Here is a 13,334-nt window from a genome sequence, read left to right as displayed (position 1 = left end):
AAAAAACAGGACACAGAAAAGAACACAAAGACAAAGTGAGCACAGCCAAGCTCAAAAATTGTGCAATGGCCTGTTTTTTTTTTTTTTTTCTTCACAAGATGATGACCAACTATCGAGAAAATACCGTCTCAAGAATTCCATCAGAAATAACTAATAGTGCTTTATAACTTGTGGTGAATTACATTTCCTGCATTTCACCGTACCAAGATAAGGCACAGGACAAAAGGCAGATGCACGCGGTTGTACTCTACGTTTGTTGAAAGCATTACAGCACCCATATAGCCCTCCACCACTGACTCGTTCTCATCTATAATCTAAACAGAATAAGAGTGAGAATGCAGCCATATGCTGAATTAAAATATGTGCTTAAAAGCTAATCAAACAATCTCGCTAGATAACTTTAATTGCAATCAATAGTGCCTCCGTCGAAAAGACAACAAACAATGCAGTCAAGTTATTTTCTGAATACAGAGAGAGCTAAGCGTAGCAAAGAGGAACTCTCATTTCTGTTCGAAACCCTGCAATCATGCTTTGTATCTGGGAATTGTACAAGCTTTCACTTTATACTGCGCACATCACTGACCATAGTAATCATATAGAGCAAAGGAGGTTAAAAAACAAAGGTGAGCTTGGCAACCTGTGTTCATTATATTTTTGTTGTCCTGTCCTTTACATTAAGGTTAGCATAATTGCAGCCCCACAGTTCACTTCTATGAAGTAGACTTTCTGCTCTTGCCTCGGTAGTGCGAACAGCACGACTATGCAAATAATATAGCGTCCTAATAATATAGTAATAATAATAATTATATAGTGACTGTGAAGTAAAGAAAAGGGTCAACCGGCATGTGAAATGATTGAGTTTGATCAGGCCATATTTCAAGTTAGGGGCACAGATTTGTGATTTCAACACCCTAGAGGCATCATCTACCTGGGTAGCAGAATTACGAGGTAATTTAAATGCAGACATTAATGTGTTATTATGAAGGTCAAGCCAACCTAATGACATACTTGCGGTAACAAGCTGACAATTTTTTTCTAAACTGAACTTCAAGGAATAGGAGAAACAGTGTAAGTGGGAAAGCATAAGATCAATGAATGAACTAATGGCGTACTACAGTTTCGAAATTTCTGCTCGCATTCATAACCAAGTACTTGCTTATTCATCCTGCATCGCAAGTTAATGGATAGCTCCACTTTTGCAAACATCGTGAAATCGGTAAGCTTGGGTAACTACAAGTGGTTAATACTATTAGCAGCTGTCAGTTGTTTGGCATAACTTAGTTTTCCAATGATACTCTCACGATGCACTGCAGTTTTTTTTTTTTCCCCCCCAAAGCTGCCAGCAGGCAGGTAGTGGATTGCCAGACTTGTCAAGTATGATTGCAACCATGCGAAACAGCTTTCACAATGTTTCAGATTTTAGTAAGCGCTTAAGGCTCAATTTCCAACTTGGATCCACACATAAGTGTGGCCTAAACGGTCAGCAGTTTTGATCTTCATTGCCCACCATGCACACTTGCTGCTGTTGCCCTGGGCACAGAGTTGAATACACGAACATTACAAACCAATGAAGCTGCAAAGGAATCGTTTTGATGCTGAACTCTTTTTTTTTTTTTTCGCCTTCAAGTAACCACTTCCGTGAAGTAATTCTACTTCAATAAGATATGTAGCTATAAATAATTATGTACACTGCCTCCCGGCAGCGAATACAAAATTTCAAACGTACCAATGGGTCTTTTTTTTTAATTTTTTTTTCTAAACAGTAGGTGCTATCTTCGCCGCTCCAAGCCCAAATTCCGAACACAGCTTCATGCACTTTCTTCCAGACGAGACAGCCACTCGAGGAAAGCTTCGAAATGGCTGTTTCCGCTTCACTGTGCCCTCCTCACATACAATTGCTGCGTGCCAATCTACAAACACAGGCGTTCCTCGCTTCGTTTTATGGATGAGTGAAGCACTTGGCCCATCGTACACGACACGCACACAGGCACGTAGAAACACGGCTTATTTATTTACAAACACGGGGGTTCCTCGCATCGGCTTATTAATGAATGGCACGCTTGTGGCCGATCGTACGAAACGTGCGCTCGCGCGCTGAAACACGGATTATCTACAAACACAGATGCTTCTCGCGTGGCATGCTTGAGGCTGATCGTACACGACCATAGCCTCATTTGACACGACATGCACACGCGCACGTACACAGCTTGTCACACGCCATGGAGCTTCTTGGTGTTCCGACGGCAAGGCAGGTTGCTTCAGTTGTCACTTGCGACGTTGCACTCAGAGTATCACAAACGTTTACACATTTTATACGGGTGCGATCAAAAATCAGCTGACCGGGGATTGCCAAACCCACCGTAACAAGATTATCCCTCTCAAAGCGCGCCGTCTGTAGCTTGCAGTTTAGTTCATAATTTTACCGCTGTCGGTTAGCGCTGCATACCATATACTAAAATAAAAGAAACAGAGTGAGAAATAGTAATTATTTCTAATTTTGAACCCATTAGCTTTTAAATAATGTTAAAATATTGAGTAGTGTTAAAAAGGCGTAATATTATAAATAGTAAGCCATTGGAGAAGTTAATAAATAAAAAAAGATGAGTGAGTAAGAGACACTTAACGGCCACTTGGCGAACCGGTCACGAAAAATGTGGTCGAAAAATGGGCTTGCGACGTAGGTGGGCGCAGCGGCAGCGATACTCTCTGTGTACGCAGCTTTGCTGTTTGCAAATACACTGCTCGTAAGCTTGTATGCTTGTATGATGTACTTGTACGGTTGAATCTGAAGATGGCCACTTTTCCCGGGCGCACGTCCTGCGTCCTCGGAGCAAAGTAACGACGTAAGGACGAGCGCGGTGCTGTCATCACTAGCAAAGCCGGTGAGTATTTTGCCCGTTGGTTTGATTTTCCGCTCGCATTCCATTCTTGCTGGGCTCTAAGGTACTGGACGCAAAAATGAAAAAGCGAATCTGACACAGCGCATTGTACAAATGTGGAAATTACAGACTTTGGATCGCGCGTCGCGGAGTGAAATGCACGTGCAATTTCTCGAGCGACCGTTGTGGGCTACACTGAATGAGCAGGGATTGATTTTGACAGCGTATGAAGAATAAAAACGGAGAGGGCCACAGCTAGTTTACAGCGCGTATCTATTTATGCAGGAACATGAGTTGTTGCTTCGCGCTTCTTGAGAGACCCCCAGTGAGCGGTTCTGAACACCGCGTTGACGATAGCCACATATAAACCCCAAACGCGTACAACTCGGCGGCTTGTGAGGGCTCGTACTGAGAAGCAGCGTGCTAAATTCGACTCGATATAAGGTGAGGAGAGGACGAAATATTTTGAAAGAATGGTGAGTCGACTACCTCCGCAATGATTTTATGGAAGCAGTAGGTTTTCAATACAACTGCAGCTGGCACCAGCTGGCACTTGGTAACCGCGGTTACCAGAACTTTGTGTTTTATTTACTGCTAACATATTTCAGAAGTCGTATGTTTATAATTGGAAAAATCATCCTAATAATCGTAGTAATTTCATTCATAGTATGCACCTTAGCATTGGCACGTGGCTGTGTACTATAAACTGACGGGTGCACTCTCGTGGTAATGATTTGTTGCTACACTATGTATATATTTATTTGCAAACACTGAAACATGGAATTCTGGGCTATGGGCATGTTTACACGAGGCATTATACGTAGCAAATAACGGTAGGTGAGAAAAAGGATTATGACAAAAGCCTGAACCAAATAGCACAAAATTTAATTATGCGTTCACCTTTGGAGATTAATTTATTTTAAGACTGTGCCAAACTTAACATTAGTGTAGTGTGCTGGTTCCAGTTAACAAACTATTAGATTTTGCTAATCTCAAGAAAGTGGCGTTTAGAGTGTAGAAAACTACTTAAGCAACTGCGGTAAGGTCTCGACAAATGCCTGGCACATACAGGGTGGCTGCACAGTTTAAAAGATGACTGAACAGGGGTAGAGGGGGAGCCTCAGATCTTAACCCAAGCCAACGTTTCGACAAGTGGATTTGTCTTCGTCTAGCTGCTCAAATGAAGACAAGTCGTCTTTATAGAACTGTGGCTCGACTTGCAAACTAAGGCTTCCTCTCAACCTTCGTTCGGTGCTCTGGCACATACAGGGATACAAAAGAAAAAATTCACAGTTCAGAGTTTAATGCGGGGAAACAAGTTTAAGGCCATGCGGCACATTAGTAGTACGCCACGCAGCAGCCTGAAAATGTCTTGTAATAACCTCTATGTGAAGGTGAAATTTGAATTTCTTTGTAGGGAGCCAGTACTAATGCTTTTAACTATCTTGCTTGAGGTTAATTTTCTTTATCGACCCAGCACGTTGTCTCTCTGCCATACTGATATTGCTGCAGGACTAGAAAAACTTTATTGCCATATGAAATATACCTTTAGGTGCAGCTATTGCCTTGTTTAGTTTTATTTCATCTGACATAAAGGCAAAAAAATGCACCAATTTTACCATACATCTTCATGCAGGTGTTAAAAGTTGGCATCTGATGGAGTCCGTCTCCCAAGCTTCATAGCTGGATCTTTGTGTAACAAAGACTGCAGGCATGGTTCATGCTGGAAGCTGCACCTTCCAGCCATTCAAGGTCTGCACTGCATGGATGCTACTTTCATTTCTGGGCACATCGCTACTCCAGTCTGTAACATGGTACAGTGCCAGCTGACCTGACAGTGCTGTTTTGCTGGGTCATTGTTATTTGTACAGGTGTGTTATTATGAGCCTCAATTGCATCATGTATGTTTACTGGATTAATATAGACATACTCATGTTACTTTTGTTAGGGCCATCAGCATGCTTAACCCGAATGCTCAACAGCGTGCCCTAAACTGACGTAGGCATTGCAAAGTGTTGGCCACTGGAGCTGAGACAAGGCCTCAGCATATTTGCGGTGGCTGACGACAGCTGGAGTGCAGTTTGATACAAGTTGTTTTCGACTTTCTGAGGGAGTGCACTCTTGACAAGGCTGTAACGCTGCAACTGCATTTTGCTCATGTCTGCAGCCGAACATGTTACAGTTTGCTTATCTAGTCAACCTTACATGCTGTGTGTGACTGCTCGTGCTCCCTTTTTTTTTTTCCTGCTTGAAACAAAGTTTAGGAAAGGAGGAGCGAATGTGGATTCATGATGTTTATAAAGTTGAATGACAAATACATATGCTGGCTACAGTTCAGCTTTTTGAGGCCAGACTTCTTTATTCTCAGGTTCATGACTTCATGAGCTTTGATTCTAAACCTGAAATGTGCATGAGCAGTCACACATCATGTCAAATTGCTAAGCAAACTTCGTGTTTTCTATGTGCGCATGTAATGTTCTTAGTGTGTAATTTTCATCTGAATACTCAGTACACTACAGAATGCTTGCACGTTTGGTGTTTTTCATGTAAGTTATTTATTGAAACTAAGGGGAAATAGTCTCTTCCCGAATAGTACATATCAAAGGTGAAACTATAGCCTAACAGAAAAACACACTCACATAGAAGGCAACAAGACACAAGGTTGACCAACAACTCATTCTTATTCCAGGGCGCAGACAAATATAAACGTGAAAGGGAGAGGGAATGTGGGGCATTATTAACACAAAAAAATGACGTGCGTGAGATTAAAAGCTAAAACCAATGTGAGGAAATGCGGCTGAAACACCAGCGCCGCGATAACAGGGGCGGTGGGTGGAACGGTGATGGCTGGAGACACCAATGAGAGCCAACTTAGGCAAGCACTAGGGTGCTAAAAACTTGTACAACTGTCCGAGGTATTTCTTCTTTTCGACGAGTGCCACAAGACAGTGCTGATGAAGATCCCCGTAGTCATTAATTGCCACCGCTTCCAGCGCTGCCTGCATTCACTGCACATTCTTGTTGTGGGCTCCCAATGCTTGCAATGTTGATACAAATGCCCCCCTCCCGAGAAGCATTGTTGGAATACCTTGCGTGCTTCTTTGCTCGTTCATTATAGCACCTACCAATCTGTTTTACGTACACTTTACCACACTAGATGGGAAACCTGAAGCCAACACCACTTCACAACCACGCATATCGCACCTGGGCACCTTTTCAATATTATTAACCTTTGAGCTTATTAAAACGCTTAGGGGGGGCATACATCTCAGCACTGCAAGCATTGCAAGCCCACAGGATGTGCCCACTGGTGCACGAGCTGACCTGCTTGGCTAGGAAGAGCACCCAGGTAACTCAAAACGTGCTGGAAGCAGTGGCAATTAATGACTATTAGCATGGCCTCTGTGGCACCTACTGAAGAAGAGCAGAAATGTCTTGGACAGTCCTACAAGTTTTTAGTGCCCTAGTGTTTGACTAAGTTGGTTTTCTTGTTTGTGCTTCTAGCCGCCCCAACCTCTCCCCCCCCCCCCTTTTTTGTTGTCGTCGCTTGTGTTTAGCCACATTTCTTCACGCATTGGTTTTAGATTTAATCTCTTCCAGGTTGGCCTTTTACAGCACCCATGTTCATACATTTTCTTCTTTATATTCTGCTCTTATCCTGCGGCATTGACTTCATTTATTTCATTGTGACAACTGAGTGCATTTTTCGTGTTAACGCCCTTCACTTCTTTACCCTCTTCCTTTTGCTTTCATATTCTTCTGCATCCTTGAACAAAGATTAGTTGTTAGTCAGTCTCATGTACTTTCGTATTCCTTGTGTCTTTTTCTGTTAGGCTATAGCTTCAACTTTGACATGAAACAACTAGCTCAGATCTAGATCATCCTGGAGTAGTAAATGTTCTGGCTAAAGATTTCATAATACTCATATTTCGAGCTGAGTTTTTAAAAGCTTAAAGATGACACCTTGAACTGAAAAAAAAAAGAACTAAATCGATAATGAATGATTTTGTAGTGACAGGTTCTTCATGCATAATATAGAAGTACAGCTCATATACATTTCTTTTTTTCAGAAATTTTAAAGGTTTTTATTATTTTTATGGACACTTAACTCCCTGACAACTTTCTTGTGTTTGACAGCGAAGGCTACACAAGAAAGGGAATGAGTCCAGCCTTTGTCTCCATGCCACTGACAGTGGGTTGTTCAGGGGAGGGGTGATGAGGGGAGGTTGAAAGGATGGTGCGGGTTTTTTGCTGTCCCGACAGTATGGGGGCAAAAGCCTATTTCTTTCCCTTTCTTGTGTAGCCTTCACTGCATAGCCACTGAGTTTTCCATGAATACAGTCGTACAGTAGTCAGAAAAATTCAAAAGGCTATCACATGATAGGATCTTTAACCCCTAGATAGGGAAATGGCTTTAGACTGTAGTAAATGCTGCAAATTATAAAAAAAACATTGAGAGGGTCAAGCATCCAGATGCATTCAACATGGAATGGCCATAAAGAAACAATGTGTTATTATTGTGGTTACTGCACTGTTCTGTCAGAATAATCTCGGGTTCTTCCTGTATGCATTGTAAGTGCACATTATTAGCTATGCCTATAGAAAAGCTGCTACATTATGAACCCACTGTGCATGGCATTTTCAAGCTATTAAGTTTTCTGTATCATTCTTGCAATGTGCCTGAGAGCCACCTTTATAACTGCAGGTGTGGTTATGGCTGGGCTGCTTGTGCCACTCAACACCGATTTGGTCCTGGAAATTGCTGGAACACCTTGGATACGTGAAAGAGCTGCTGTCCAGAGCCTAACTGCGGAAGCCTGTTGCTACATTGCAGGCTCAACTACCATGGAGCACACCATGCCATTTTAGTCGACATATTCAAAAGTAAGTGAACTTTCCCAGTAGAAATTCTATTATACTGAATATATTTTCAGTATTTTAGGATATGTACTTAGTACTTAGATCATCTTAGCATGAGCCACTTTGGTGCTTTAAACCCCATGAACCAAGCAAGGCTGAATTTGAGAAAGATGGCTTCAGAGTATGAAAGAGCACTGAAGAAGGGTAGAGGAGAAGCCTCAGTTCGCAAGCTGAGCCACTGTTGTGACAAGGGGACTTGTCCTTGTCTGGGTAACACCATCATAACTAGCAGGATTTAAATGCACTTTTGCCTCAGAAGAACGAAAGCTAGGGAGGGAGAAGAAAGAAGCAGGGCAAGGAGTGAAAGAATGTTTCCTCGGGGTATGAATTTATGAGCCTGGAACCGGTGAACCCTGTGACCTGAAAACGAAAATAAAAAGTGGCAGTAGCAGAAAAAGGTATAATTCAAGGTAGATAATGACTCAGCATTTAAAGCAGGTTTAAGGGGTACTCAACTTCTGACTTTTTTCTGGGGGGGGAGGTTATTTTCGTAGTCCGGTTTGAGCGAAGGACCTGCAGATGCTCCCTTCGTCTGATGCGTGCATATGAGTGCATTGAGACAATTCAGTAAAAGCTTGGTATGGTAGTAAAGGAAACAAAAAGATAGTGTGGCTAGATATTGTTAATTTTCGAAAGGAGCAAGAAAAAGTCACTGCTTGCAATGGAAGTCGGCATCGCAGTGTAGTAGCGCAGTCCCGAGTCCCATCGTTCCGTGCGGTGTGCGCCACCAGCAACGACAGGCATTGGCATTGCCATTGCATGACACATCTCCAGAGATTGTTGCCTCATGCTGTTGCGCCTGTATGCGCAAAAGCATCGCTGCCGCTCGGCGATGCCTCCGCTCGCCACTTCGCTGTAAGCGGGTCAAGCTCTTCGTGCACTTCGAGTAATGCGGCTTAAAATGAATGCGTTTGGGTCGGGACCGAAAGATATTTCGAATAAAACGATATCGTTATAACGAGGGATTACTGCAGTGCAAATATCTCGAAAGGAAAATTACAATTCCTTACATACATTCCCTCTGCACTATAGCTAGTAGGGACAACACTCCCATAAAGCATTAATTGTACAGTTTATTCTCAGCATGTGTAAAATCCACTACCCCCCCCCCTCCCTTTTAGACAACAGCATAGCTGCAAGTGTTTTTCTAAACACTTTTCCTTGTCACCACTGCTTTGGCTCCACTTGAATCCTTTTCTTCAGATAATGTCTCGCTAGGCAGGTGTAGTCTACTCTGATTTGCTTTTTTTTTTCTATTGTCCTCTTCTGGAAAGCTCAGTATTCCCCTGTTGCCATATATCTTGTTAGATCTTTTTACGATGCTTGTCTATACCCTTTCAAGAAACAGGTGTCATAATCCAACCTGCTTCAGGTGGTTATCTTGTAGCTTATCCTGCTGCTGCCACTCTATTTTCGTTTTAGGTCACCTTGTCACAGGTTGCAGGCTCATAGAAATTGATACCCAAGGAAATATTCTTTCACTCCTAGCCCTGCCTCAAGCTTGCATCTGTACAAGACATGGCAGAACAGAATTTGTCAAGGTACATGGGTGCCTTCAAACGTTATTAGCACTGACTTGGTCTTTCTCATCATTCAAGTGGAAAGGATCGTCGCATGCCGCGGTTGAAGAGTTTATAAATGTTCGGTTTCCGAAAGACCTTTTCCAGTTTCATGAATTACGTCCCGGTACGAATTCACGGGGGCTATCATGCAGGATTGGATGATATGAGTTTTGGCTTGAATGAATAACGAGGTAACTGCTGCTACCTTTTGCGCAGTGAATTCATTGGTGGTCTTCAGAAGGATGACATTCTGGTGGTACTTGATTTTCAGAGTTCTTTCTGGCCCTCCCTCTTCCCTACCTGGCTTTTGTACAGAAGCAAAGGTGCATTTAAACCCTGCAGTAATGATTGAACTGCCCAGATGAGAAGTTCTCTTGTCAAAATATTGGCTCAGCTTGCAAACTCCAACTTGCCCTAGACCCTTCTTCACAGCTCTTTTATAAACCAACCAGCCTACTTACTTTAGCTTGCGTAGAAATATGCTATAAAAAAAGATGTTCACTCTGTCAAGCAACAATAAATTGTGGATTGAGGTGAAGATGTTTCTGACATAGAGTGCTGCACCACTGTCAGGCTAAGTTAATGTACACCTTCTTTTGACCCTATGCAGCGTTTTTGAACATCAGCTTCTGCCTAGTGCATGATATGGAATTTTGTAGGCTGTGCACCAGCCTTAACTTTGCATAATTTTGAGTATCTGCTGCAATAGTCTAATGTGACTAGTGGTGGTGATCCACTTGGTCTGAAGCAGCCTCAGTTGTAATGCCACACCTTGCATTGACCAAGGGGCGGCATCTAATGTCTGCTGGCTGTCTTGCCCGTGTGCGCAAACTGTTCAGCTATGGTATACAAAAGCACATAGAAAGTTCTGTTGAATTAAAACAAACATGGAATGCATGTTTGAAATGAACAATACCAAATAAAGAGACAGAAGTGAACTGTTTTGTGACTATATTTCAGCAACCCTTTGGCCTTCAGTTATGACCAATACAATAGTTAAGCAATTAAACATACTTATGCAAAAAATATGGTTCACTGCATTTTCTACCTGTTATATCACGAGATGTAAGTTTGGTTTGGCTCTTTAGGTTTAATGTCCCAAAGTGGCTAAGGCTATGAGAGACACCATAGTGGCGGGTTCAGGAAATTTCGACCACCTGGGGCTCTTTAATGTGCACTGATATCGGACAGCACAGGGGCACCTTGCTTTTTCCATCCATCAAGAAGCGGCTGCTATGGCCCAGATATAAATATAAAGTACTAACCGCATGAGTGACACTTCACGGCGGTGGGCTGAAGGCGCGCGACTTTGGGGAAAGGCCGCGGCGCTGCTCTAGATCAGCCGTCGTCAAACTGTTCTCTCTCATTCCTTCCGCGCGTGGCTCGAAAAACGTCACGCATCAAAATGCCGAGGGTGGTGCGATAGTCTTTGGGGAAGGACCAGTGAAATTGGAGTTCGATGTACGACGCAGCTTCCCTATACTTTTGCATGGAGTTTTCAAGGGGATATTCCACGAGTTTGATAGAACCATAATTCGAATTATCCTGGTTCAGCTCTAGTCATTATCTGCGAGTACTTGCCAAGTCTACCCTATCCCATCATATTTTTCGTTATTTTCCTTTCGTTGTCTAGATCTGTTGTTACTGCCTGTCCTAAGTATATATATTCTTGCTACTTTTAGTACTTCGCTACCTATTGGTAAACTGCTATTCCTTCTCGAGGCTGTTAAACATTACTTCTGTCTCCTGTGTGTTGACCTACCTTTCTGTTTCTCCTGCCTAGGTCATCAATAATTTTTTGCACTGGGTTAAAATGTTAAGCATGGAGGTTGAAAGCAAAATGCAGTTTCTTAAAGCGAAATAAACTCAAGACTACAGAAATTGAGAGCTTGTTCGAGAGGTAGAAAGCGAGAGAGTGTTTACAGTTTACCAGGTTCGTTGACGCCGGCATCTTTGAAACTCGAAACTTGGGCTGCACTGCTGGCTGGGCATCTATGCAAAGCATCTACCAAGCGAGCTGCGCAGTGCTGCGAGGAGCCAAATTCTTTCAGCAGCATGCACACCGGTGCCAGCATGTTGCCTCTCCCCCATCTCCTCTGCAGGCCATGGTGTGGCTTATCAAGTGCATGCCTTTTAGAGGCTAAGTTATAGCCTTGACTCAAATTTGTGTGACCTGCTATCGAAACGTCTCCCCCCCAACTCAAGGGGTCCAATGGCTGAAAACCACTGTTCTCACATGCACAGTTCTACAGGGCTGTGTCAAAATGGAACTGCCATGTTTCATTTTGCTATTTTTGGGTACTACCACTTGCATAGCCATATGCAAGATCTATTTGTGTATGGCATGGGCTGATGAAGGAGAATTGAAAAGATACATGTGTTTTCTTTTTTTCAGATTGTCTGATGCAGTACATAGCAAAACATCCGAAAACAGATGTGCCTGATGAAGTACAAATTCAGTCATGCTGCCAACATCTGCGGCGCTTCTTCATTGAGGCCAGCCGGCAAGGACATCGCAGGAAAATCTCATTGGCCGATGATTCCAATAAAGCTGGAATCTGAGCTCGACTTTCTATATGCTGCTTATTCAGTGCGTGCTTCAGTAGGTGAGCCATTTCTGCTGCTACCTGGATGCACAGAAGCTGTAAGCTTGCATGCTCAGTATATCACTTAGCAGGTTAGCAAATACAGCATCGGCTCCTTAGTCATCAGGGAAAATAGGGGCACTACCAGCATTCTGTATTTTCTTCATCAATGAACTGTAACTATATGTGGTACACAAGATGACACACCATTCAGTGTGCTGTACCACGGCCGGTCTCGAGGGAGAGCGCGCTTCTCTTCTCTTACGGCCTCACCTAGTGGGGTCTTTTTTGACCTCCCGGCGCACCTCGGTGGGGTCGCCACCGCCCCACTGCTGTGCCTCTGCTACCGCCGTTCATGCGCAAAGGAAACGCACTCGCTCTTTGTCCAGCCCGCGTCAGATGCAACCAGCAGGCCCTGACATTTCACTCCTTTGGTTTATAAAAAGATGCCATAATCAGCGTCTAAGATTTATCATGTACGAGGAATAAAATATAGTCAACACCCCTTGTCCTTCAACGAAGGACAAGCGGTGTTGACTATAATTCTTGTCCTCGTAGAAGAGTGTACATGAGGCTGCTTCTTTAGCTAGTTTCAAGATAGTGCAAGCGTCACACCCGAAGTCACCGATTAACTTATCAATGTATTCATCGACGTAAGCTAAACCTGAATATGTGACAGTGGGTAATGGGATGACAGGAGATGCCACCACAATTCGTTCATTTCTTCGGTTACTGATTGCGGCCAAGCAGAAATGATTTCTTCGGCATCGACGAAAGCTGCCTTGATTTTGCTCCAAGATGAAACTTCCGTCTTGACAACGTGGTCAAGTGCCGCTGTTACGGCCCTTGCGTCTAGCATCTCGTTCTTTCTACACATTAGCCTTACTTTCCCTAAGAGAGCCTCAATGGGGTCGCTATTGAGTTTCCTGGTGAGGGCGGAGCCGACACCATTCCCCAGGAGGTATTCTAAAACTTGTACAGTAGACTCGTGATGAACAGAATTCCTTGAAACATTTCCTCAGTGAAATTTCCCTTCTTTAATGCTTTAGAAGTTTCTTGGGTGCTTTATAAGCAAGTGAACTCGTTTGTCAGCCACTGCAATTGAGTATCACCAGCTGCGTTATTTATTAGCCTCTTTTTATCGCTTACAGCACAAGTGGTGTCATGAATATCAAACCATTCCTTTGTTTTTATAAGCATAATATGTAAAATTTCTTTAAAACAGCATTTTAAAATAATGTTTAAATACAACACATTTCCTAATATATAAATTATAATAACATTAAAAACTCAACCTTAGAGTCTACTTTGACTGTTATGCTAATACTTTATATCATGCAAGCATTATGCAACTCACATTACATTTTTATGAAATTATTTCCATCTTC

The 13,334-nt window shown here is 42.9% G+C and overlaps 1 long non-coding RNA gene across 2 annotated transcripts; it reads left to right on the top strand.

Moving 5' to 3' along the window:
* Positions 1-2,539: 2,539 nt before the first annotated feature.
* LOC146174515 (uncharacterized) lies at positions 2,540-11,846 on the top strand. 2 transcript variants are annotated; one of them, XR_014701869.1, is made up of 4 exons: positions 2,540-2,882; positions 4,516-4,750; positions 7,585-7,763; positions 11,757-11,846. It is a non-coding gene; the product is annotated as an uncharacterized LOC146174515 (long non-coding RNA). The 2 variants fall into 2 exon arrangements; XR_014701870.1 differs by having other exon boundaries at positions 2,542-2,882; positions 4,516-4,631.
* Positions 11,847-13,334: the final 1,488 nt, after the last annotated feature.

This window comes from Amblyomma maculatum, chromosome 11 (genome assembly GCF_055883805.1).
Source record: "Amblyomma maculatum isolate TAMU_Amacu chromosome 11, ASM5588380v1, whole genome shotgun sequence".
Taxonomy (NCBI): domain Eukaryota; kingdom Metazoa; phylum Arthropoda; class Arachnida; order Ixodida; family Ixodidae; genus Amblyomma; species Amblyomma maculatum.
This window is presented reverse-complemented; position numbering and strand designations above follow the sequence as displayed.